The sequence below is a fragment of the Equus przewalskii genome, chromosome 30 (genome assembly GCF_037783145.1).
Source record: "Equus przewalskii isolate Varuska chromosome 30, EquPr2, whole genome shotgun sequence".
NCBI lineage: Eukaryota > Metazoa > Chordata > Mammalia > Perissodactyla > Equidae > Equus > Equus przewalskii.
Window position 1 is genome coordinate 18,758,867 of NC_091860.1, and position 19,683 is coordinate 18,778,549.

The following is a 19,683-nucleotide window of genomic DNA, read 5'->3' on the forward strand; positions in this document are numbered from 1 at the left end:
GGAACGTCTGTTGTCTCTCTGTTTGGGAGGGTCAGGAATCCAGGCACAGCCTCACTGGGTGGTCTGGCTCAGGGTCTCCAGCAAGGGTGCAGTCGGGCTGTTGGCCAGGGCTCTGCTCGTCTCCAGGTTCAGCCGGGGCTGGTGAGCACGCCTCGGTCCTACTCACACGGCTCTAGGAGGCCACAGCTCCCTGCTGGCTGTTGGCCAGAGGCCTCAGCTCCTTGCCACATGGGCCTCTCCACGGGGCTGCTCACAACCTGGCAGCTTGTTTCCCCTGGAGCAAGTGATCCAAGAGAAAATAAAAAATAAACTGAAAATACAAAAGCCCAAGTGGGCAAAATGAAAGTCACGGTCTTTTATAACCTAACGTCCAAGTGGCACACCATCACTTCTTTCCATTTGCTGTGGTCACAGAGCCCAGCACTGGTACAGTGTGGGGAGGAATCGCACAGGTGTGTGAATACCAGGCAATCATCAGGGCCTTCCACAAAATATATATTTAACAGAAATGGGATTATATGCTATGCACTGTTCTATAACTTGCTTTTAAAAATCATTCATATATCATGAACGTCTTTCCATAGCATTAACTCTTATTAACCACAATGTCAATATTAATGAGTGCAAAGGATTCCATTCTTTGGATAGGTCATGATTCAGTTGCTCAGTCAGTCCCCTACAATTAGGAAAACAGTACTGTGCTCACCAATGCTATGATAAATATCTTTGTAGCTAAATCTTTATACACGGCCATGATTATTTCCTGAGGATAAAATTTTAGAAGTGGAATTGCTGAGCTAAAAATGTTCAAAAGTCTAAAGCTTTTAACACGTATTTCCAAATCATCCCCTGGGACATTTTAGAGTTGACACTCATAATAATAACATGGGAGCACACGCCCGTGCTTAGGATTCTGAAGGCACATTGGGTCCTGCATCCCTTTGGTTCCGAGTTCCGTGAAAGTCCAGTCTGAAAATACCGGTTTTCAAAGGACCCAATTCAGAATTTTAAACTGTTAGGCCATGCATAAAGATTATTCAGAGATTTTTGATATCAAATGTGTTTTCAAAGAGACCTAATTCTTTGAGTAGTCAAATTACAGTTCTAGGAATTTATATTTGGAAATAAATACCTGTAGGGATTTCCGGGGTTTGTGAGGTTTTTGTTTTGTTTGATTTTCCAAATAATTTCTAAGAGACTCCAGAATTATTTGTGTGGAATTCACTGATGTGATCAGATGTACTGCGCTTGGCGATGCGAGCTGGCTCGTGCTGTGGCATTAACATACCCCACGCTGAGTAGATGGGCACTTGATTGCTGGGTGTGTTCTCTACGACTCGGTGGTTTCCTGAGACGTTGTGGTCCTGGTCAGGACAGAGGGAGCCCTGGTCTCCCAGGAGAAAGCAGCTTGAGAGCATGTGACTGAGAGTGTCTCTGAAGAACGCGGGAATTCTGAAGGGAGGAGAGGACGTGGATAAAGAAGCATGGAGACAAAGTAGAAAGGAGAAGGGAGAAGCTTAAACCTGGGTCTGCAACTTGTACAACTGTAAGTCCCACCTTGGGCAAATCGCTCGTACCTGTTTTCTCTTGTGTACAAGACATGCACTTGCTGAGTCTCCTGTTCTTTTCATTATTCTTCCTCTCTCTGTTGGCCCTCCTGACTGGCCCCAAACACACCCGGATCAGTGCTCCGGAAATGGCAGCATAGCATGTGGTTAAGAGCAGGGACTCTGGGGCCACACTGGATTGAAATTCCAGCTCTGCTATCCAGAGGCTGTGTAGCCTTGGCCAAGTTACATAACCTCTCTGTGCCATAGTTTTTTCAGCTGTGAAATGGAGGATATTGTTGTTCTGAATAGTGTATTTCTCTGGAGAAACAGAACCAATAGTGTGTGTGTGTGTGTGTGTGTGTGTGTAGAGAAAGAGAGAGAGAGAGATTTAAGGAATTGGCTTATGCAGTTGTGGAGGCTGGCAAGTCCAAAGTCTACAGGGCAGGCCAGCAGGCTGGAGACCCAGAGAAGAGCTGATGTTGCAGTTTGAGTCCAACGGCAGTCTGCTGGCAGAATTTCCTCTTCCTTGGGGGAGGTCAGCCTTTTTCTTAAGGCCATCAACTGATTAGATGAGGCCCACCCACATTAGGCAGGGTCATCTGCTTTACTCAGGCTACTGATTTAAATGTTAATCTCATCTTAAAAATATCTTCACAGCAACATGCAGACGTGTTTGACCAAATATCTGAGGACCACGGCCTAGCCAGGTTGACGCATAAAATTAACCACCCCAAGGAGTAAACAAATTAATATTTGTCAGAAGCTAAGTGCAGTGCCTGGCACAAACCAGTACACCCTAAGAGTCTATTAATTCAACAAAGGTCTCCCCGTTTCTGTAGGTTTTCCCAGACTGTGCCATCCAAACCACTTTCCAAGCTTCCCCTTAGCCTGGACTTCTTGAAGGGTTATTCTCCATGTGCTGCTTCTATTTCTCGACCCACTGCAGTGCTGTTTCTGCCTCCCACTCTCCCGAAACAAACGTCGCTAAGTTCACCAGCGGCTGCGTGATGGTGAAACAGGCGACCTCCTCATCCTCTTCCGTGTCTTTGCAGCCTTTGATGGTTTTCCTTCCTCTGTAGAGTGCCCTCCTTCCGTGGCTCTCTGACTCAGTGTCCCCCTGGGTCCTCCTGTCTGCCCGTCCTTGGCTCTGCCCTCTGCCAGCTCCTGACTTACTTTACGTGCAGTGTCAGGGGCATCTGTCCCCCTCCCACGCTCCCACAGCTGCCTGTGCACCCGAGTCTCATTCTCTGATGTATGTCTGACTGTCTGTTAGACATCTGCTTCCGGATGTTCTCCCGGAAACTCCAGTCCAACGGGCCTAAAACCGAGACTCCTCGACAGCCCTCACCCCAACCTCTCAACCTGTTCAGTTCTGTGTTTCCTCTCGTGGCTGAGGGTATCGTCTACCGGGCCGCTGAAGCAGGAAACTCAGTTATCCCCAGTTTCTTCTTTTGCTTCACCTCCCCACCGCAGCCGTTTCTGCTCCCCTGCAAAGCTGTGTTGATGGCAGGTCAGCATTTCTCAAACTCACCCTCTCCACTCCTTTCCTGTGTTCCCTCTGGCTCAGTTCAGACTCTTCCCTCTTTTGTGGACAATTCCAGCAGCTGACTGCCTGCCGCCTCTCCTTCCCTCCACTAGGTCTTCGGTGTTGCTGCCTGGACTGTCTTTCAAAACCACAGACCGCTTTCCCACGTGAGAATGCCTCAGGGCCACGCGTCGTGAGGCAGTCTACACTCTGCACGGCACACAGGTCTCCTCAGAGCTGGCCCCTGCCTCTCTCTCCGCCTCGTTTGCAGCCACTGTCTCCTGCACACCCTCTGTTGCTGCCACACCACATCGTTTACCCTTCCCTGGACGTCTCCCTCGTAGCTTCTCACACTGTGTAGCAGGACCTCTCCTTTCAAATCCTCTCTCCGTCCCCCGAACAGTCATTTAGCCCCTCCTGGGCCCATCGTACATATTGCAGGGGTACTAAAAGGATGTGAGGACTTGGCCGTGCATATCTTTGCATATTGAACAAGAACAGTTAATACTCAAGAACAATTCCTGGCACAGGCTAGATGCCGAGCTGAAATGCTTGTTGAATGACTGAATCAGATAAGGATCATTTAGATGTTTTAACAGTCAGGGTCGTTTAAGATATTATAATATAACGTTTGTACTTAAGGTGACTATATACATAGAATGTCCCTTTACATATCTGCGTATATGTACGTTTAATAAGAGGATGAGGCTTTGAGCTCTTGTTTGGAGAGAACAATTATACTGGATTTTCTCCATCCTGGAGCTTCCGTCCCTACTGCTGTCACTCCTCCCCTTCTTCCCGCCTCCTCTTTTTTGAAGGAGTGTGTTGGAATATGGATGGATAGGGCTGGGAGTATGAAAGGTTATATTTCTAATACGATGAAGCTTTCTCCAGGATTCGTGCACATGTATGTCATCACAATATGGCGCAGGGCTACAGAAGCAGCATCCTTGCTCTCCTTCGTTTATTTTGTCTACAGCTCACCAACAACAAAATTTATTTAAAAAAAATTTTTGATGTATGTGGCAGGCTGAGTAATGGCCCCCTAAATATCGCCACATCCTAATGCCCTGGACCCTGGGAATATTACCTTACGTGGTAAAGGGACTCTGCAGATGTGATGAAGTTAAGAATCTAGAGATGAGGAAATTCTCCTGGATTATCCAGATGGGCCCACTGCATTCACAGTGGTCCTTACAAGAGGGACGCGGGAGGAGTCAGAAGCAGAGGAGATGCCCATGTGATGTCAGAAGCAGAGACTGGAGTGATGCACTTAGAAAATGGAGGAAGGCCGCAAGCCAAGGACTGCAGGCAGCCACTCAAAGCTGAAAAGGGCAAGAGAACAGATTCTCCCTCCAGAGCCTCCAGAAGGAACCGGCCCTGCCGACACCTTGACTTTCGCCCACTGACGCTAATTTTGGACTTTGGACCTCCAGAACAGTAAGAGAATAAATCTGTGTTGTTTTAAGCCCCGAAGTTTGTGGCAATTTATTACAGTAATAGGAAATGAATACAATATAGAAAACCTCTCCAACAGAAGTTATCCAGTTCTCTGTTTCCTCTCTGAAAAGAATCCATAGGGCATTGAGCCTTTTCCATTGGGAATCTTCACTGTGGAATGGATCTACTTCCATTTCAATGGTCTTTTTAATTTAGCATCTACTGTCAAAAATGTAACTGTCAGGGGCCGGCCCAGTGGTGCAGCGGTTAAGTTCACACGTTAAGTTCACACGTTCCTTCACACATTTCTTCGCACGTTTGGCTTTGGTGGCCAATTCGGATCCTGGGTGGGGACATGGCACCGCTTGGCACACCATGCTGTGGTAGGAGTCCCACATATAAAGTAGAGGAAGATGGACACGGATGTTAGCTCAGGGCCAGTCTTCCTCAGCAAAAAGAGGAGGATTGCAGCAGATGTTAGCTCAGGGCTAATCTTCCTCAAAATAAAAAGAAAAAGTAACTGCCAGATTCCTGGTTATAACAGATTGTATGTGTACAGAGAAAAGCCAGCATTTGGATAGACATTCAAAAATAATCAAATGACTTAAAATATGTTTTGTGAAAGCTTTATCTTTAAGATTGGATGGACATTTTAAAGAAACTGTATGTTCTTTAATTTCTTAAACTCACTGGAAACCTACGTACTTCATAAGGGTTTCTTTTTTTTTTACTATTATTATATTTAATCAATAATATTATTATTTAAGTAGAAAATTAAATTATTTCAGTTAAGTGAAAAGCTCTAAGACAGTATCATCAGAGCAGGGAAACAAAAGTAGGAACACATGTTAAACATATAACACTGTTTACTAATTAGCTGCTATTTACGATTGATTCGAATATGATAATCACTTCAAAGCAGTTTAACACTTTAAATTATCTACTTTTGGGTTAAATCAAAGTACTTGCAATTCCAAAGTGTTGAACTGCCGGAAAGAGCAATTTGTGACTCCATTAAGAATTTTTCACCTAAATCAGGGTTGGCAAACTACGGCCTGAACGCTGAGAATGGTTTTTACATTTTTAAATGGTTGAAGAAAGAATCAAAAGAAGAAAAGTATCTCACGACACATGAAAATTATACGAAATTCAAAGGTGGAGTGTCCCTAAATAAAGTTTTCTTGGATGCTATGAACTGAATGTTTGTATCCCTCCCCCCCCGCCAAAATTCCCGTGTGGAAATCCTACCCGCCAGTGTCATGGTATTAGGAGGTGTGGCCTTTGGAGGTGACGGGGCCATAAGGGCTCTGGGGTTAATGCCCTTATGAAAGGGGCCCCAGAGAGCTCCCTTGCCCCTTCCACATCCGTGAACCAAGAAGTGAGCCCTCACCGGACACTGGATTTCTTCGCACCTTGATCTTGGATTTTCCAGCCTCCAGAACTGTGAGAAATAAATTTCTGCTGTTTATAAGCCACCCAGTCTAGGTTATTTTGTTATCACAGCCAGAACGGACTACGACATTGGAACACACCCACGCCCATTTGTTTTGTATCATCGATGAGTGTTTCTGTGCTACACCGGCGGAGTTGAGAAATTACAACAGAGACTGTATGCCCCAAACTGAAAATATTTACTATCTGGCCTATTACAGGAAGATTTTGTGATCCTGATCTAAAATGGCTTCAAAGGGGAAGCTCTTACCATTCTAGTGTTAGAAGGCAAGTGTATTCTGCACTCTGCAGGGCCAGCCAGGGGCCGAATCAGTCACAGTCCGTCTTGCTGTCATCCGGGGAGCCCTCGGGCACTTGGCCGGGAGTCACAATTGATGCTCAGGTGATAGCACTTGTTAAGGGCAGGATTGCAAACTCTGTAAAGAAAGGTGAAACTCTCTTTTAGTTCCAGGACTTCTATTTGAAAGATAAAACCACATTTTAATGATACTTTGAATACTTTTCATCCATGACTGCTGGAAACTGAAAGGTTCCTCTCAGGAGAGAGCCTTCGAGGTGCTCCGTTTCAGACACCATTAGAAGGGGCTCAGCATTTGATGCTGCTGTTTACCACGGTTGTCTCTCTCTCTCTCTCTTTTTAATGGCTGCAAGTGTCTCTTCATTTTTTCTTTAGGAACAGGTGAGGAATTTCCCATTATAAAAATTAGCATCTCTGTATTTCAACCCACATGGTCACAGAAGGATGACCTACAAGGGTAACATTCTTAGAACATGAGTAAAGCAGGGTTTGTTTAGTATGTTAGAACAGTATGAATTGGCTACTTGTTATGTATGCTTTCAGTAAAGATGATTTTTTTTTAAAAGCGCAACTTGCATATACTAGAATAGAAACTTGTGCTGCGTTTACATGTCGTGCTGAAACTATCGTGTTAAAATCCCACTTGATTTATGGTGCCAGGGAGGACTCTGTTTAGGGAGTGTAAGCCTTTTCCTTTGAGGAATTAGCAGATTTCTTTTTACCTTACGGTCTTCTAATGATGCTGTCTCTTCTGAAAAGTAGTACGGTGCCAGTGCCTGTGTCCCAGGTGTCAAGGTGTGTCTGAGAGGATGAGATTAAGTAGATGTACACACCTTCCTATCAATCATGTGCAGGGGGCCTGGCTGACCTTTGAAAGAAGCGATTCTCCATCCCTAGTCTGGCAAATGAAGTTCCGTTGGTCCTGGTGAATGCATCTTAGCTGAGGCTTTCTAGAAATAAGAGACGATCATGTCAGCTCACTTTTACAGGCATTTACTCCCTTTAGCCTGTAACTGGGACAGCAGATGGCTGGCCGATATTCCGGGTTGTCAGCCTGCGATCTGACTTGTTGCCCTGGGGAATGGTCACTTGCAAACAAGGAAACCAGGTCAGTGGTTTGAATTTAAAGTGACTGACTGACATTGAGTGGCAAAGAAATCAAGACTTGAGATTCTGTATTTGGTAAGTTTCTGCTGTTGAACAATAACTTATATCGTTCCTTGACTTGAATACTCTCATTCTAATGAGATGACTGAAATAAAAGCGTATTCTGAGTGAAGCTACATTGTAGAATCCAGTTTTAACTGCCTTCCTAAAACACAGCCTGCAGAGTGTGTGTGGGTTGCTATAGAAATGGTGGTTACTGAACCAGCTTCTTGTCATGTATGGTGCATATGTATACCCACTCATAATGGCCCGTAGTAGATTTGTCTCCGCTTCCGAGGTTGAACATTGCTGCTGATGCTGTGCTCATTGATCTGGTCCTTTTTGGGTAAGTCATGGCCAGCCTGCCCTTGAACGTGGAGCTTGATTTAAAATAGAGATCTAAGATTTTGTTCCATTTCATTGTTTTTTGTGGGGAGGAAGCGGTGGGAGTTCTTAAAGCACTAAATTATGTTTGTAACTTTAAGAAAATGAAAATAATAATATTATTAGCCTATCTTTTTCTCTATACGTTATCAGCCACATGTCCAGATGGAAGGTGACATATTGGAATACTGAGGTGGAGTGATTGAATGAACTATATTACATTCTGTGGGGAAAAGTTAGAAGAAAAGAAGGGAATTCATTTCTCTAACAATTAAGTATGTATTTATATATGTGATATTAATTTTAGAACCACATGCATCATCTTTAATTTTTTCAAAAAGAACAGACTCAGTGGTTAAGGGTCTTCAACAAGGAAGGAAGCAGACTTACCTATCTAGTGTCCTGTCAATATATCCTTAAGAAAGATGTTATCTGAAATTGGTCTTCTCGCAGTGAAAGCTGTTTCTGAGAAACAAAGAAATAACTCTCAGGAAAAGAGTCTCTACTTTCTCAGATGTCAAAATTGCCTAGAAAAGTGAATGGGGCTTCTATTAGCTATGTAGGAGGAAAAGAAGGTAATTTACCTGCAAAGAAAGCTGATGGAAGTGATGTAACAGAAAGAAAAGAACACCAAAGGCATAGACTTAATTTGGGTAAATGATGACAGTCCTTGAAAACTTTATCTTGCCAGAGATCTTGGCTGCCAGGTGGCCAACAGACTGTGATTTGTTTTTGCGACACAGATCTGTGTCTTTCTGCCACTATGGACCATTTAGCATCACAGTTGCGATGTTCCGCTCCTGTTGTCTGAGTGGAGTGGAGGAGGGCCCGGAACACACGCGTTGCCCATGGGGAGAATGAAGGCAGAGTGATCTCAGAACATGGACATTTGTTTTTCGATGTCGCCTAGCAACTCAAAAAACAATCTTGTAATATCAGTCCATTCCTAAGAATTGGTAAACCCTTTGTGTTGTAGCCCCCTCCAAAAATGAGCATTTTCAGTGAATAAAACCATCTCGTTCGCTCTATCGTAGTTGTGGTTCAGGGCCACTTTTGTTTTGAAACGCTATTCTTGGAGACTTAATTTTGCTGAAGTGTCATTTTATATAGAGCTAGAACTTCCCATGCTGGAGTTTAACTGAAACAATTTTTGGCAGGCTTTACAAATGACTGCTGCCCACTTTGTGGTCTTGAGTATATAGATCAATATGTTCCTCCCGAAAGAGAATGTGTCTTATGTTACAGTGAACTCTTAAGCACTTCTGGAGGATTCACTTTGCGGATTATCTGTGGCAAGTTTGTATCCTCCTGCTGGCTTCTCCCATCACCTAGAAGCCTCTGTACCCTCTTGCTTTGCTGCCACTTGGCCTGGATTTTAAGCACCGCATCTAACATGCTCCTTCTAATATCAGCCTGGGTGAAAAATAATTAGAAAGATAAAGCTGCCATAATTTATTTCAAAACCAAATACAGTCGTCTCTCTGTATCTGCGGGGGGTTGGTTCCAGGACCCGCTGGGGTACCAGAATCCTTGGATGCTCACGTCCCTTTCTATAAAATGGTGTAATATTTGCATCTAACCTATACACATCCTCCCCTATACTTTAAATCATCTCTAGATGACTTATAATACCTAATACAATGTAAATGCTATGTAAGTAGTTGTTACACTGTACTGTTTAGGGAATAAAGACAAGAAAATAAAATCTGTGCATGTTCAGTACAGACCCAACCATCACAGGCCTTTTGATCCCCAGTTGCTTGAATCCATGGATGCAAACCCATGGATACAGACAGCCAACTATATTTTTTAAATGTCTTGTTTTCAGTTACCTCCACTGAAATAGGTAATTAAAAGGTAAAAATATTTTTGATAGATTTGAATATTGCACTGGATGCTATACAGCCAATAATAGGAGTGTGTGGAATATAGGTGGCATGTTGCCCAGCAACTGAGACAGCTTGGACTTGTATCCTGGCTCCTCCTCAAGTTACTAGTTGTGTGATCTTGAGCAAGTCCTTTAGCCTCTCAGGGCCTCAGTTTTCTCATCTATAAAATGGGAATAATAATAGTCATCGTCCCTACGTCAGAGAATTGTTGTAAATGGAGAGCACTTGCAGCAGTGCAAGGGGCTCTGTAAATGTTAGCCATCGTTATTATAATCATCACCGCCCATGTTTAGTTTGTGCATTTTTGGTGGAGCATGATATAAGAGAGAAGGACAGGTATAGTGAAGTCCTCGGGTCTTTAAATTTAATATCCCAGCCTCAGCCAAGGCTGCCACATTGCTGCTGTGTGCCGGGTCCCCAATCTGATTGCTCAGTTCCGTGCCCTACCGGTTTGTCCCTATTTTGAATGTTATTGCTGTTCTCTTATTTCCAGATGACCCTCACAGTTCAGAATAGGTAATGCCTTTTAACTGGAGTAGAGTAGGAATCTGAGTCCCCTGGTCTGCAGAGTGAGGGCTGACCAGGGGGTGAGCCCAGCTGGCTGCCTGGCATCTGAACTTGAGTGTCGCTCTGCTCTTCTCCTTCCTTGCAACTCAGCGCCCTTGGTCTTTACGGCGACCTGTGATATTGTCCTCACTTCACAGGCAAATAAACCAAGCACTGGAACTCGGGATGGACGAAGATCCCAGATGTCCAGGCTTTCCTGAGCAAGATCCCATGTTTCTCAAACCAGGGTCTGTAGACCCAGAGGGCCTCTTCGGGCTCTGGGAATTGTCTGCAAGGATTTTAAAACCTGGGGTTTTGCTTTTGATGATAATCTTCTAAAACTTAACATGAAAAATATTCTGCATCGTCTGGATTCAATACAGAATTATTTTCCAGTTTTACTGAAATATAATTGACATACCAAGTTTAAGGTGTACAACATAATGGTTTGACTTACATATATTGTGAAATGATTGCCACTTTAGTTAAATGATCAGTTAAATGATTTAGTTAAATGATTTAGTTAGAGTGTGATTTTAGTTGATATCCATCATCTCACATAAATACAGAAAAAAAGAAAAAGAAGAAAAAATTTTTTTTCCGTTGTGATGAGAACTCTTAGCATCTACTCTCTTAACAACTTTCATATATACCATTCAGCCGTGTTAACTATAGTCCCCATGTTGTACGTCACATCCCAGGACTTAGTTATCTTATAACTGGAAGTTTGTACCTTTTGATCACCTTCCTCCAGTTTCCCCTCCCCCACCCTCTCAATACAGAATTTAAAACCATCAGATCCTTTTATTGCCTGAATTTGCATTTATAGACTATTTGATAGAATAGGACTAAAGGGAACTGAACAGCAGTAGAGGTCGCACATAAAGGACACAACTTCATCACATTGAGGAAAAGTGAAATTGAAGGATGTTGAAAGAGGAACATTTCATAAGTTCAGCTCGAGAAAGGTCATAGGAGATCCGACTCACAGCCATGCTCAGCTCAAAAGAAACCTCAGCCTGGCCATCAATGTCATGTTTATGTTGCAAGGGACAAGTTCCCTTCAGTAATATGTCATCAGGTATGGCATTAAATTGATGTTTTTAATTTGAATATTATTTTGAAATTTTACAGCCTGTTTCTTTTATAAATTCGTTTTGTTTTATAAAGTTAACACATTGTGTGGGAATTTCTTTTTCTTTCTTTCTTTCTTTTTTTTTTTTTAAAGATTGGCACCTGAGCTAACAACTGTTGCCAATCTTTTTTTTTTTCTGCTTTTTTTTTACTCCCCAGATCCCCCCAGTGTATAGTTGTATATTTCAGTTGTGGGTCCTTCTAGTTGTGGCATGTGGGATGCTGCCTCAATGTGGCCTGATGAGCGGTGCCGTGTCCGCGCCCAGGATCTGAACCGGTGAAACCCTGGGCCGCCGAAGCAGAGCGCAAGAACTTAACCACTCAGCCATGGGGCCGGCCTCTGTTTTTCTTTTTAAAGTGGTTTTATACATTAATCAGGCCTGGAAATCATTGGTATGGAAGATAATCCTGGCCTGGTATCTACTTTAGGCAAAGCCTCATCAATACTCGAGATTTATTTCTGGAAAAATATCCATCACTGGGAAAACCTTTCAGATAGGTCATTTTATCTTTTGGAATAAAATTCTGCCTCTTAGTAGCTCTGCCTCTTGGCCAGTATCACCCTGAGACTGAGCAAGAGGGGCCTCTGCCCTAAGCCCCACAGGTAGAGGGCCTCGCTCTGACGCTCACCCAGCTGTACACTTTCCCCATGGGATCAGGCCTCACTGACCCAAAGGGATGTGGCTCCCTGAAAGCTAAGCTCCCCTCTCTAGAATACCGTCCTGGAATTCCCTGCCCAAATGGGCCTAAGCTGGCTGCCAGGCCCTTTCCTGCAGGTCCATGTCCTGGGGGCAGACCTCTCTGCCCATAACACAGGCCACCTGCACACCCCCAGGCCATAGAAGTGGCCAAGGAGAGGCTGCTGGCTGGGGCCTGAGCTTGGATATGTGAGTTAGCAGTCCACGTCCATGTGCACAAGGCTGAGGATGAGCTGAGAAGGGGGTGGGTCGCAAACCAACAATCCTTGTGCCTCCGTGTTCCAGCAAGTGCTCTGAGGAATCTAAGAACTCTATATTCGACCTTGGTCTTTAGGTTATTATAAAGCTATGACGGGAGAATAGGCACATTTATTTAACAATGCGATCGCTTGCCTTATAACTTTTAAACATTTAGATGTATTGTATCTGGATCTCCATTTATATTCTGGTCTTGGGTTCTGAGAATGTTAGGGGTCGCCCTGTCCTTGGGCAAATCACTGACCTCTGAACCTAATGTTTCTTGCCTCAAAAATGAGATACAGGAGACCTGCCTTTCCAGGCCGTGTAAGACTAAAGAGAGAGAATGCACATAAAGCCCCAGCACATTGCCAGGCGTGTATGAAGTTCTTCACGTCTTGTTCTTTTTGCCCCTTCTCTTGAATCATGCCTTTAAAATTATTTCTATGCAGACACGTGCTTGTAAATACCCAGAACACACACACACAACAAAGCCAGTACACACAACGCAGTTCGTTAGAGGTTCCCACAGAGGCAGCCTTGCTCGCTCTGCAATACAACACAGAGAGGTAGCTGTACCTGGCAGCCCAGCCATTTCTGATGCGCAGTCTGAAGTGTACCTAAATTTCAGGTGAAGAAACATAGGATCACTTGGGAAAAGATTTTTTTGCCTACTCCTTCTCAGCTGAGCTTATTCATTAGCAAAGCAGGTATTACTAGAAACCAGCATTTTTCATCACTCTTCTCAAAGCAACCCCGGAGGTGGGGGGCTACCATCTTTCTTAATGAGAAAGAAGCCCAAACTCAGCACAGGTAAGTGCTTGGGGCACACACATGGCATCATAGGGAGTGTAGAAGGGGGATGCGAAACACCATTTCCTTCAGACCGCAAATCCCCTTCTTGTCCGAGGATCTCAGATTTTTGTGAATTCCTGCTTCTGTGCCAAGACTTAATGTGGCTTAATAGAATAATGGACTAAATCTGGGAATCCAAAACAACTCATTCTCAGATGTGACTGGTTTGGCCCATACAGTCGATTTGGGGGCATTTGTTTGTTTGTCGTGTTTTAATTTACTGCCAACACTTAAAAATTGAAAGATTTCCCACGGAATTCTGTCTTGGCTTCTCTTTTAAAAATTGAACAGTTTATTCGTTTCAGCAAATATTTATTGGACATCTTCTTTGTGCCAGACTTTACTCTGTTCTAGGCTCTTGGGATAAAGCAATGAGAAAACAAGTCAGAGAAGGTCACTGTAATTATGAAGCTTTTCTCTAAATGAAGGAGACAGACAGCGAGTCAGTTTACTTCAAATGGCATAGTCCTATAAGGCGATTGAGCAGAGTGATGTCAGAGAGAATGTTTGGCTGGTCAGAGCCTTTGGAGAAGTGACATTTGAGCTGAGATCCTAAAGTCACCTAGGAGCCTAACATGAGAATGTTTCGGGGGCAGAATAACAGTCAAGGCAAAAGTCTTAGGTTTGGAACCAGTTTGGCCACACCGCAGCAGCCAGTTCACTAACCAGCACTGCCCCTTCAAGCAAGGACGCACAGCATCTGTAAGCATATGAGTTTGCCAACTCTTGGCCTGTAGTCTGACCAGTGACAAGGTTATTTCTTAAATATAGTAGAAATATTTCCAAAGTTGTTTCAGGCACTGGCTGCCCAGTGGATACACCACAGCAACATTGTGGGAAATGACATCAGGGTTTTCTGAAAGAATCGCCACACCCACAACAGTGCAAATCATTGAGAGCTTTGCTACTCGAAGCGTGGTCCGAAGCTGGGGAGTTCGTGGGCACTGCAGAACTGCATGCATCAGAATCCGCATTTCAACAATACCTCCATTGGAACAGGCTCGCTAACAAGCCCTGGATTAAAGCATCCTACCACATCTGTCCAGATGTTTATAAACTTCTCTGTTACGCTATCCTTCACTTGGAGTGAGTTTTCTAATGCGGGGGATTACTGGCTGTGTCACCCCCAATCCTGGCCTGCTTCCCCCACCCAGTCCCTTCTGACATGTAATTACAAGATGGATATTGGATTTAGCGGGTAATGAACAAAACTTCTCTCCGTATGGGCCTAATTAGCCTGAACTCTGATACTACTTTCTGGAAATTTATATATACCTCTTAGAAATTCAAAATTCTCTCATTAAATTTTATTAATGCTATTATGCATCCTAATACTTCTGCCTACTTATTTAAGGCATAAGCTTAAAACGCTGTCGGAATCTTTATGGTTTCCCATTATTGCTCTTTCCTGACACTTGTTTCAGTAAGCATTTCATAGCTCAGCTAAAGCTTAAAGGAAAGAAAAAAAATCAGTTGCTTAGAATAAATTTATTTTTAAGAATCTATTTCCCCAAAATTACCCTAAAAATACCCAGGGAACATGTTGGAGCTGAATACAGATTCATTTCTTGTTTTAATTTCTAATAATTCAACATATCTGTGATTTTATGCTTTGAACAGCAGGAGGTCAGTTATAGTGAGCTGCCTTCATTTTATTCTTCTTTAAACCGGCCCTGAAATGTACTTGCCCGAAGCAATAAGAATTCCACCATCTGCACCTAACTCTTGCTCTTCAGTTTGATTGCTTTCAACAAGCATGGTTAGATCATTGACCATCAGGTAAATACTTGGCTATGTAATTAACAAAGAATGTTTCCTCCTCATGGATTTCATGGAAAAAAGAAGGCTACTCCACAATATCATAAAAGTAGAATTTGTCACTGGTGCTGCTATACTGATGAATGTGACTTAGGGCTGATGGGGTCTTATACTCAGATTTTAGGGAGTGACCCCATCCCAGGATCTTGATGCTTCTGTATGTACAGCTGGTAGAAAAGTATGGTGGAGGTGACAGCTTAAGACAATGCAGACAAAAGCCCTGAAAAGTGAGTCATCTGGTTTCTAGAGAAATCCAGCATATTCAGGGATCGGGAGAGACCCTCTGATTAAAACTAGCGAGAAGCAGCAGCAGCACTTGCTATGGATCTGAGAGGTGCAGACCTCTTAGGAAGACTGTTCCTCAAACGAGCCAATGCCACGCCATGGTGGTTATTCAGCAAGGTCACCCCAGCCCCAGGCAGGAGGTGGTGGTTTTCCATAGTCAACAGCTGAGAAGCAAGACAGTCATCGGTTCCTGCCATCCACATTCATGCCCACGTCATGCAAATATGTGTCTTACCTCTCCCTGTAAATGTTCCCAAACGTTTCACAGTGAAAATTTAGGTGCAGGAGTAGAAATGGCTGTATTTCACAGTGTGAATATTCAATATTCACCTTTTGATCGGTAGAACTTTTTGGAGATGGGTTTTCTGAGTGGCTATGGAATTTCTTCATGAGTCCCAGCTTACAGACCCAGGAGAACTCACTCCAGCCTCTTTCAGGAAAAATATATGTTAGAAGATGTTAGCTGAGTGAAGTAGAACACCCAACTTAAGTGCTTAACCGATGAGGCCGTTTACTGTTTACATGACATAAGAAATGTCAAACAGCCAGCTCTAGGATTGCTCCCATGGCTCCATGAGATCACCAAGGACCTTCAGTTCCTCTGCTGGGCCGTGTCCTCAGTTCACACAGCTAGAACATGGCAAAGCTGGAATTCACGTTCAGGGCTGCCTTATGCTGGGGAAGTTGTTCATGCGGTCCGTTGGCCCTCTATAATGCGGGGCTTTAATCTGCCCACTGTTCTCAGGTCTCACGTGGTAAGAGATCTCAATGTAAGAGCAATGACTCATGTCCCTGTATACTGGCCAATGTGCAAGGTGCCAGCTTCAATTTGTAATCTGTTAAAGTGTGAGTTTTCACATACAGTTTCCTTTTCAAAATCAGTAGTGCTCCTGATATCAGGTTTTTCTGCTTGGTGCCAAATGCCAGGATGAGCTAGCGTGGCTGCTGAAATAGGGGATTCTGGGCAGAGTAAGTGTGCCAGGCAGGAACAGCAAGGTGAATCTGAACCTATAGGTCGTATGCGAATTAGATATGTGTTTTGGGCCTGTTTCCATATTTTAGAGTTCTTTCATTTGTTACATTTTTGAACTCACTTTTCTTTATATTTTGCAAATAAAAAGCTGATTTCCTTACTGCTTGGTAACCAGCAAGAAAATGGCACCCTTGGTGATTGCTAAGAGACCCCATCAGATCTCATAGGCGAGCAGAAGGCGTAGCTTGTTCGTTCGGCCCGTCAGTTATTGTGTGTAACAATCCTGGTAGTTAAATGTGGCTTCCCAGTTAAGAACTCGGGGTACTTCATACACAATGAGCCTCGCCAGCTGAATACATAACTTTTCAAAAGATGAGGATGATTTTTCAACAAAGTATTTATTCTTGAAAATATCTCTGGATCTTTCCATCGTGTTAGGTTTAACTCCAGAGAATGAGAATTCAGAGAAAAACTGATCTGAGGGTGTAGGGTTGCAGAAAAAACATACTGAACTTGGGTTCAGAATACCACGGTTCGATATCTGCTTTTGTTCCCCAGTCCCTCACACTGCCTGTGGACGTTATTCCAGACACAGTTCTAATAAGGTAGGTTGTCTAGTTCCCAACAGCAGACTGCCCCAGGGGGGGAGCTGGGGGTTGGTGGCGCTGAGGGAGCAGAGCTGATAACAGAAACACTGCTAACAGCACAGGGGAGGGAGAGAAGAAAGAAGAGAGAAAGGAAGGAAGGGAGGGAGAAGAGACAGAGGAAGGGGGCAGGGAGAAACAAACATGGGTGTCGGTGGGAGTATTTGGTTTAAGAGCAAACAGCTCTGTGTTCCCCAGCAAGGACCTAAGGGCATCAATATTTTAGAACCTGACATTGTAGTTGATCGTAATCATGCCCTTGAGTCATCATGAAAAATCAAAATTATACTCAATCTTATAAGGCAGGAGTAAAGGATACTTTTTAGAATTATAATACTGCCTTTTCAACCTTTGGCGAATAAGACCCAAGTTATATAGACGAAGAGGAGCTTCCGAACGATGTTAGGGAAATGTCCTTGGGGTTCAAAGGCTTTAAAAACTATTTGAAAATGGATGATCTAAAAATTTCAGTAATGTGGAATTTCATTCCCCGTGATGCCAGAGGAACCACTGTGTAACCGTCACACACAGAGTCCCAGGCATAGACACACCACCGGCCTTGGTCAGCCTCCAGTCTACCTCTGATGGAGCTTAACAGCTGGTGCCGCCCCCTGCCGCAGCAGCAGCTGTGCGTGAAGAAGGTGGCAGCCTGGCTGGGCCAGTGGGGTGGGGCACGAGGAAGCACAGGGTCCTGCCTGCACACCTTCACCAGGGGACCCGCCTTGAGACTCTGCATGTCCCAGCAGCTGCCTCGACTGCCTACTTGTCAAAAGGACCCCAAGAGAGTCAGTATCTCGCCCTCCAAAGGAAGTGATAGGAAGAGGCCGAGAGGGAGTAGTGTGGAGCAAGGAGGGAGGGAAGCACAGGAGAGAAGTGGGTCTGAGGAGGCAGCTGTGCCAGCTGCTCTGCCCTTAGGGGCTGCTGTGTGTCTGCGCGCAGAGGAGACAGGCTTACCAGGACAGCCCTCCAGGCAGCTGTACTAACCCAGGAGGAGGCCAGAGGCCTTGCAGTTGGAGCTTTCCTTGGTCCACACTGCAGGAGCAAGCTGGTCCCTCCCCTGTTCTGCCTGAGCAGTGCCTGAGGCCCCCACTGGGCTGCGAGGGTCCCCCCTCTTGGCACCCTGGTCACAGGCCTGGTGGTCACAGAACCTTAGTCAACAGAAGAGACTCTGCAGGGGTCTGTTTGTTGTGCTGTCTGGATGACCAGGGAAGATTCTCGGCACTAGTTCCCCACCCACGAGTCCAAGGATCTCTTACACGCGCCAGCTCCTCAGGTGGGGGAAACATCCTCATCCCACAGTATCAGGATGTCAGTAATGAGAAGCATATGTTTCTAGTACACAATTCATTAATTCTTGTATTCCTTGTGGCTTATTTCCTCCCACAAAACACAGAAAGCCTGGAAATGACTTTTGCCAATAACAGCATGATTGTTGAAGCCCAAGACTGTGTCACCCTTTATTCACTGAAAATGTGTACATTTTACGGAAAACTTGGGCCAAAATAAATGCCTCTTCCCCAGCTGGCTCTGTTCCCTTGAGTGTGAAAGGGTAGCGTCCCGCTGTTAACCGTGCTTCCGGAAGGAGATCTTTCCTGCCAGCCACACCCGGTTTTTCACACAAGGCCATCTGATATTATTTTTTGGGTTGCATGTCTGGCTTTCACTCCTTCTCAAGTACTGTTAAGTTCCTACGCCAGGGATATTTCTGGGTGCTGAGAAGCAGACAAAAGAAAGAGAAGACACCCGGGCCCACACTCACGGAGGAAGTAGGACATAGGACAGCAGGGTGGCAACTTAGCAAGGTATGTTTCTGGAACTCTGATGATGCAGTAACACGTGCCCTGGGAGCGCCAAGACAGGAAGATCCCCGAGTGCTGGCGGAACTCGGGATGAACACGTGATGTGACTTGAATTTTGAAAGATGGGTAGATTTTGGGAAGAGAGAAAAACCATGTGAGGTTGGAGCATCAGTTGCAGGCAGAGTCACAGAGTTGGGTCAAAGTGTGCATTATGAGGACCAACCTGGGAAGGACCAATGGGGGTGAGGGGTGGGGGTGGGGGTAGGTGCTGAAAAGCTCTAACCAGGCCATGCTTCCATTTGCAGGCTTCAGTGGCCCCCATTGTAATGGCATTGGGAGCCCTTCCCAGGCAGATGCTAAACTCCACTCCAGCCCCTGCCCAGCTGCTCCCTCCCTCCTGCCTCCCTGTGCCTCCATCCCTTCCCCAGACATCTTCCATGCCCGATACACTTTGCATGCTTTTGTGCACACTATTCCCGTATGCCCTCCTTCTCTTTCTCTCTGCTCTCCACTGCCCTCCCACCCTCCCCCCCGACCCCACCCCGGGCTGACAGTCCTGCTTGCTCATCAAAGCTCAACTCACCCCGAAGCCTTCTCCGCCCACCCCAGGTGGCAGTCCTTCCTCACCAGCTCCCAAAGCAGCTGTGTGTTCTTGAGCCGCCGGCCTTTGTGGCTTCCACCAGCATCACCGCCATGACTGACTGACCGTGGGCCCTCCAGGCTGGACCTGGCGACTTGTTAGCTGGGTGGTGTGTGTGTTCACCCCCCACTAGGCTTGCCCCAGATGTAACTGGGAGGTATTTTCAAAGTCTGTTTCCACTTGATGTGCTGTGTTGTGGAAGGCAGAGGCAACTCAGGCATCGGAGTAGTGTGCTTTACCCTTGAGTGAGCAGGAATCAGGACTCCTACCGGCTTTTTTTCCTCTCTGGGTCCCCGTCAGCCTAACCTAGTATCCGCTCCATTTGAAGAGCAGTGACTCAAGAATCTAATCTGGGGAAAACCGTGAACCA

At 45.0% G+C, this 19,683-nt stretch overlaps 1 protein-coding gene and 1 long non-coding RNA gene across 3 annotated transcripts in view; one reads left to right on the forward strand and one right to left on the reverse strand.

Moving 5' to 3' along the window:
• FAM171A1 (family with sequence similarity 171 member A1) overlaps positions 1–19,683 on the forward strand; it is a 129,483-nt gene that overhangs the window by 101,106 nt on the left and 8,694 nt on the right. The gene's annotated exons all lie outside the window — the stretch shown is intronic.
• On the reverse strand, positions 574–8,686 carry LOC103559615 (uncharacterized). 2 transcript variants are annotated; one of them, XR_011535141.1, is made up of 5 exons: positions 8,380–8,654; positions 8,186–8,260; positions 6,988–7,215; positions 6,218–6,383; positions 574–1,452 (listed from the first exon to the last, which is right to left on the reverse strand). It is a non-coding gene; the product is annotated as an uncharacterized lncRNA (long non-coding RNA). The 2 variants fall into 2 exon arrangements; XR_547022.2 differs by lacking the exon at positions 574–1,452 and having other exon boundaries at positions 6,126–6,383; positions 8,380–8,686.